General features: G+C 52.3%; 1 long non-coding RNA gene across 1 annotated transcript in view; it reads right to left on the bottom strand.

The window, feature by feature from the left end:
- Window positions 1–4,472: 4,472 nt before the first annotated feature.
- Window positions 4,473–7,439, bottom strand: part of LOC103604551 — a 3,402-nt gene continuing 435 nt past the window's right edge. Inside the window, exon 2 of the long non-coding RNA XR_551726.1 lies at window positions 4,473–7,091. This is a non-coding gene — a long non-coding RNA (uncharacterized LOC103604551). The remainder of the gene's footprint in view (window positions 7,092–7,439) is intronic.

The following is a 7,439-nucleotide window of genomic DNA, read 5'->3' as shown; positions in this document are numbered from 1 at the left end:
GAAACGGAAAAAAAAAAAAAAAAAAAAAAAAAAAAAAAAGAAGTTATGTCCTCCCCAGAGGGGGCCGGTTGGGCTAGAAAGCAGGGGAGACGGTCCACAGGCTCCCCTGGGTTTGGTGGCTTCAAACAGGTAGTGGGAAATGGGCTCATATTTCAGTGACTTTGCACTCTGGGTTTGGGCCTTTCAGAAACTCCAGCACCTTTTTCGCCCCCAACCCAAACGCCACACCAACGTCATGGAGCCTGAGACAGAGCTTGGGGTTTGGAGTGAGAGCCAGGGCCAAACCAAGGGTAGCAAGAAAGTGAGGGGAACTTCCTGCAGCCCCAATCCCAGCTACCTGGTTGGCTCCAGGAAGGCCCGGTTGAAGCTGGCTCCAGAGTTCCTGGGCCCTAGAGCCCACAACCTCGCCCAGTGGACTCAGTGCACTATTCACCCCCTCAGCCCACCTTAAGCACAGCCCAGCCAGCCAGGCTGACTGACCCACAGTGGAACCGCCATCCTTCGTCGGCCTCTCCTCCTGCTCCTCCTAAGTGCAAACAGGATTGCAAGTTCCCCGCTCCCTGCTGCTGTTCCAGCAGTGCCCGCCTCCTCCCGCATGCCCTCTTCACAGCCCCCCTGCTCACGGGGAGCTGGCCCTGGCTCTAGGACTCAGCATGTGTCCTGCCTTCTCCCTGCCGCCTTCCCTTCTCAGTGACCTGTCGCCAGTCTGGGCAACCTTGGGTAAGTCGTTCAAGTTCTGCTCTGGGTCAACTCTTCTGCTTACCAGCTGCCTGGGCTTGAGTCCTGGGTAGCTTGTGGCCAGTGAGGTCAGCTGTGGTGACTCGGTTTCCTCACCTGTCAGACTACCCACCTCACAGGAAGTTGTGAGCATTAGATGATGCAACACATGCGAAGCACTTAGAACACTGCCTGGCGCAGAGCGAGCCCTACATAAATGTAAGCTATTGTTAACCACCTCATGGCCAAGCATGGCATTAGGCACAGGGATTGGGGAGGGGAGGGCGGTAGAAGAAGGGATGGTGCTAAATCCTGCTTCCCCAGGGCTCCAAAGAGCAGACAATCAGCTGGACTGACCAAACCGGAGGAACGTGCCTCGGCCCTCGCAGAGCAGCCCAGCTGCTGGGTCCGCGGCTGCTGCTGTTGATCCTGAAGGCTCTGGCCTGAAGCCTGGTTTTGAAAGTGAGGGGCTGCAAGAATGGCTTTTTCCACCTTTGGGTGTAGTTTAGTCATCCTCTGGAGACATGAGTTCACTGAGGTTCACCCAAACGATCACCAAAACCTGCTGATTCTAACTTCTCATTATCATACAGCAAAAAGAAAAAGAAATCTCGCCTGTTGTGGACTGCATTTTGTCACTCTCCTTCCATTCATAACTTGAAGCCTTAATCCCCAATATGACTGTATTTGGAGATGAGGCCTTGGGGGAGGTAATTAAGGTTAAGTGAGGTGATAAGGGCAGGATTCTAATCCAATAAGACTGGTGTCCTCCCGAGAAACACCAGAGAACTCTCTCTGCATCTCTATGTGCACACAGAGAAAAGGCCGTGTGAGCACACACTGAGAAGGTGGCTGTCTTCACGCAGAGGAGAGAGGCCTCACCAGAAACCAACCCTAATGGCACCTTGATCTTGGACTTCCAGGACCTAGGACTGTGAGAAAACAAGTACGTGCTGTTTCCGCCTCCTAGTCTGGTATTCTGTTAGGGCAGTCCAGGCTGCCTTCATCTCTCGCTGCCCCACTTTGAAACTCAGACCTGACCAGGCCACTCCCTGGCTTCCGGTCCTTCAGAGTGGTCCCCACAGTCCTGCTCTCTGTTGTGCCATCTGGCTTTTACTTCCTCCCCACCGAACACCTTTGTACCTGCTGTTCCCTTTCCCGGTTCTGCCCTTTCCTCTCCTGTCCCCTCTCCAATCTCCTTACCGGGCTATCTCCTTCGCCTCCTCCAAGTCTCAGGTAAAACCTCCCATGACTCCTCAAGTGGTTCTAGGTGCCCTTGTTAAACACCAATGAGTCTTACCTCTGGCTACACACCGGAAGCACCTGGGGAGGCCTGAAAAAAATCCCAGCATCTAAGCCCCGCCCCTGACCAACCAACCTAATCAGAATTGCTGGGCGCGGTGGTTTTAACTCCCTCAGGTGATTCCAACATGCAGCCAGGGATTAAGAGCCTCTCTTGTAGATTCTGGAAGCTCGCTGTGAGGTGAGGATGGAGAGTAAGTCTGTTTGATTGCTATTGTTAAGTCCAGCACCTCCCCATACACTGGCCATCCTGTAGGGTTTATGAAACATTTGCTTAAAGGATGAATGAGAGATGCACCCCTGGACCACCAGGCTGCACCCTCCCCACCCCCACCTTTCCATCCACCTCCCAGCCACAGGACCCTGGAAAGGCTGCGCTTTCTACAAGTCTCCTCGTGTGGTTCCCTTAGACACTGCAATCCTTCAGGGCCCCACTGAAAAGCCCCTTCCTTGGGGATAGCTGTCCCTGACCTCCGACGGGGCTCTATCCCCTTGCCCGCAGCTCTCAAAGCCCCCCCGACCTTCCCCTTGGTGCTGCTCATCACCCTGTAAGTCATTATGTCTCTCCCCTCCTCCAGGAGCCAGGGGACTCCCAGAGCACAGAGGCCTTGCCTGTACCAACCCCTAGTGCCTGGCACAGAGCTTGGCACACACAGTGGTGCTTAGTACATTATGTGGTTGGTTGAGTGATTTCTGTGCTCAGTTATTTCTGACCATTCAGGAGACTTTGGCCTGGGCCCAGCCCATGATCCTAAAAGGTCCTCTAATTGAGGGCCTGCTGAGTTGTTGGGATCAACCATGAAACACCTTTGCGGGTGTTGTGACCTCTATGAGGTGTAGGGATAATGTCATTTGTAATAGTAAGAACTGTCAAGAAATGTTCTCCAAGACTGGTCAGTGGGGAGCGTGCCTGTGTAGAGGGTACAAGCTATACACACGAGTTGCTTGCTCTCAACTCTTTCCAGAATGGTAAACTGAGGCAATTTCCAATAACCTCCTTTACCAGGTGTTGTGAGTTGAACTGTGTCCCTGCAAAAAGATATATTGAAGTCCTAAGTCCTGGTACCTCTTAATTTGACCTTATTTGGAACTAGGATCTTTGCAGACGTAATCAAGTTAAGATGAGGCTCATTGGATTATCTAAAATTCAGATTTAACTGGGCATCCTGTATTTTTTTTTTTTTTTGTCCTTTTTGAGACCGGCTGCACCGCGCTCAGCCAGTGAGTGCTGTGAGTGCACCGGTCATCCCTACATAGGATCTGAACCCGTGGCGGGAGCACTGCTGCGCTCCCAGCGCCGCACTCTCCCGAGTGCGCCACGGGCTCGGCCCCCTGTATTTTTTTTATTTGCTGAATCTGGCAAATTTAATTGGAAAAGAGGGAATAAAGGTCCAGAGAAACACACAACCCCCAGTATTGGAAGGTGACTCCCATGAGCCCCAAAGACCATGTAAATCCAACAAGTGGGGAGCTGTCTGTCCACCCACAGCACAGGACCTGTGTTGGGAGTTGGAGGGTCTGAGCCAAGATGCTGGGCCTGGGTGGCCTATGACACCCCTTTAATACCTAAAATTGTATAATAACAGGAAGGGGCAGAGAGGGGAGATGTTGGGCTGGGTCACAGACCCTTCAAACCAATCCTGTGCAGACTGGGTCACAGATCCCTCATATGTAGATCATTAACTAGGTAGTTGGAAAAAGATTCTGGGAGCCACTGGCAAGGTTGACATGCTTTATTAGATCCCTCATATGTAGGTCATTAACTAGGTAGTTGGAAAAAGATTCTGGGAGCCACTGGCAAGGTTGACATGCTTTATTTGGACGTGAGCTCAGCCCAACAAGGGGTCTGTGACCCAGTCTGCACAACAGGTTTGAAGGGTCTGTTTGGACGTGAGCTCAGCCCAACAAGGGGTCTGTGACCCAGTCTGCACAACAGGTTTGAAGGGTCTGTGACCCAGCCCAACAGGAGAAATCTGGGGATCTGGGTGAGCCAACCTGGAGTCACCTTGGTACCTTAGGGTGTGGCAAAGACTAGTGGTGGCAGGTCTGAAACCAGGCTGGAGTGGAGGACTTGGACCTGTGACTCAGGGTGGTCTTCATGGCTGACATGGAGGAAGTGTCGCACTTAGAGCCCATCAGACCCCCGGGAGGCCCTCGCTGAAAAAGAACATGGTTGCAGTGAGGAGAGAGTCTTCAAACATCACAGCCCTGTGGCTGGGATGGTGGCATTAGAGGGGCTTCTGGGATCCACATCTTCTCCCCTAGGGTCAGCAGGCTAACACAAGGAACTGGAGGGTGACCCCTGCTCCACCCTACCCCTGGGGGATACTCCGGGAATTGCACACTGGGCTGGGCCTGCTTTTCCTAAAGGAGACTGACTGTCCCAAAGAGCCCTGGAAGAGGCCTCACTTCTTCTGCCCTCTCAACGCCAAACACAGAAACTCGCAGTCAAGTCAGGCAAGAAGAGCAAACTGTTTATTTACACCTTGGTGTGTACATTACAGTGCCCTGAAAGGAGCCTGCCACCCAGAGCCTGGTCCTTTCCAGTTGGAAGCAGGCTGGAGGTGAAGATCCAGGGCCTGGGACGCAGCCTTGGGGCCTCACCTGACGCTCTCCCCTCTGGGGCCTGCAAATGGAGGTCCCACCCCAGCTCTAAACCTAAGCCTGTTTCCAGACAGGCTCCTGGGGTAAAAAGCTCAAGTTGAATCCCACCTAGAGTTAAAAGCCATCCAACAAACCCTTGGGCACAAGGCCACACATGCAGTTCATTCCACCTGAGCCCCAGAAGACCCAGCCAAGAAAGGGGAAGAGCTAGAAGGAAGGGAGCCAACAGGCTGCGAGCAAGGCCTTGGCAACGCACTGTCCCATTGAGGTCCTGACACCAGTTGGGTATTTAATGGCACTCTGGTCTGAGCACCTTCAGCAGACGTGGAGACATGGAAGAGCTGGGCAGGTGTTAATAGCAGGCAGGGAAAGTAGCAAAAAGCCTCTTCCATCTGCCTAGTTGGGGGTCCACAGCTGTTCTAGACACCAGATGTGGTGGCCTTAAACCCAGGCCCATTGCCAAGCACTGGGAGCCACACAGCCAGGGCCTCCTGTAGGGGCAGCAGGGGTGCACGTATCTGCTGCAGACTGAGACAACCCAGGTTAAAAGGTTCCCTCAGCCGAACACTGACATCAACACAGGAAGAGGTTTGTGGGAGAAGTAGCTTTACACAAAGTTACCCTTTGCTGGGATGCAAGGCTTCTAAACTAGCTGCAGGCTAGATAAGGGACTAAGTGGGTCCTAGCCCCCTGACACTTAAGACAATAAAGATTCTGTACACAGTTACCAAATCTACAAAGCTGAGTGAGCGGAGGGAAGCAGGGCCTGATCCTTGTGGATACGTGTGCCCGGGAGGCCTGGCCTGGGAGGTCTCACGTGGAGGCACGTGGATACAAAGTAGGACACTGTTTGTACACATTTATAGGGCTTGGGAAAGGCCAGCGTAGATGAGATGTAGAAAAGGGGGCAGTGGGCAATGTGGAAAATCCTGTACAGTGGTGAAAGGGAAGAAAAGGCACAAAGACCCCAAACCATGCAGACAAAAACATGGCCTATGCAGCACAGCAAAGCAGATCGGTCCCAGCAGGAGGCCAGGCACCCCAATGACAACAGCACCCACTCCTGCAGGAGAGGTGGCCCGGGATGCCATCCCCACTGGTGGCTCTGGGGCAGATGTCCCTACTTTCCAGTCACAATGGAAAGAGAATGAGCTACAAGGTTGGAGCATCGAGGTCATGGGAAATCCAGGGCCTGGTGAGTACGGTGGCACCACACTTCACCAGGGTCTGCGTTTTTGGAAACAAACCTTCCTAGTAAGTGGCCTATTTTCTCAGGTGGACAGCAGAGAGGATGGCAGAAGAGCTTCAGTGTTGTCCTGCTGTGCAAGTAGGACAGGCCCGTGGTTCCAGCCTCTCCTGCTTCCTGCCGCCCACTCCATTCACACATGCACACTCAGAGCAGGATGTCGGGACCTGAGAGGTCCCTGAGATCAGTACTTGAAATCACCTGGTGAGGACATGGCCCTCTAACTTGAGGCCCCTTGGGAGGACAGGCCTCAGTCTTCCTAGCCTGAAGTGTCTCCATAGGGGGGATGCCCTGGTTCCCAAAGAAAGAGCCAGGGTCTGGGAGGAAAGACTGGAGGATACCAGCACTGAAGTCCTCAATGGCTCCTCACCTCCATCTAGAATCCACCATAGCCCTACAGAAGTCACCCTGGATCTGCCTGGTGATCGAAGTCAATTCCTTGGCACAGTGACCACACAAAACTTTTCCCTGTTCCAATCACATCTAGAGTTAGTTTTTGGGTTTAAATTTGCTCATGCATTAACACACACACACAGCACAAAGAGGGCTTAATTCCTCCTTGCTTCAAGCCTTTGCCGGCTATTAAGTCCCTCATTGGAACAAAGAGCCCACATTTGTGCCTCCCTGGACCACCAAGATCTGGATGGACCAGGAATTAGACTCGCCAGTGAACTAGCCTCTGGAGCCTCCAGGGTGTGAGCCAGGATGCTGGTTTGGCTACTGACAGGGCAGGAGCTGGGGCGTCCCTCATCTACCCAGTCAGAAAACAGATCAGAGGCAAACCTCACAAATCCAGTGCCCCTTTCCTGCTCAGATATGCAAGTGGGGGCTACAATTTCTGAGGCTGCTTTCAGGGGGACAACCCACTTAGCTCCCAACTGACTCTCTACCCCCATTTTGGAATGGGCCTGTGGCCAATATGTCCCAACACACCGACTCCAGGGACACCAGACAGAGATCCTACCCACCCACTCAAGTTTAACCTCCAGGCTAGAGAGGACAGCTGGATCCACCAGCTCCTGAAGGCATCTGGCGTCTCATCTTGGGAGCAAGGATCTTTCAAAGACATACCAGAAAAACCACCATCCCAGCAGGAGAACTTGCTGGCGTCCAGCACTTGGCTTACTTAACCAGCCCAACAGTCATTTCTACCATTTTCTCTACCTCTGGCTAACAATCTTCTAGGACAAGGTCTCAACCTTGGGCTGCACATTAGCATCACCTGGAGATGTCTTTCAAACTCTAGATACCTAGGACACGCTCCACACCAATTAATTCCAAACCTCTAGGAGTGCAGCCTAGTCGTGAAAATTTTTAAAGTTTCCCCAGATGAGTCCAATGCACAAAGTTAAAAACTACTGTTTTAGGTCCCAGTGCTTTGGGAGGTTCTTGAGCTTTTGTTTCTATTTTTAATGGGCCAGAAATAAATTTAAGCAAATGGAATTTCCCCACTGACAATTTTCAAAAAAATCTAATATATTTTATTTTGGTGGAGGGGAAAGTTCTGTCAGGTCTTATTTTTAAAATTTATTTCTTACAGGCCGGCCCGGTGGCGCACTCGGTAGAGTGT

This window comes from Galeopterus variegatus, unplaced genomic scaffold, assembly GCF_000696425.1.
Source record: "Galeopterus variegatus unplaced genomic scaffold, G_variegatus-3.0.2 Scaffold134, whole genome shotgun sequence".
NCBI lineage: Eukaryota > Metazoa > Chordata > Mammalia > Dermoptera > Cynocephalidae > Galeopterus > Galeopterus variegatus.
This window is presented reverse-complemented; position numbering and strand designations above follow the sequence as displayed.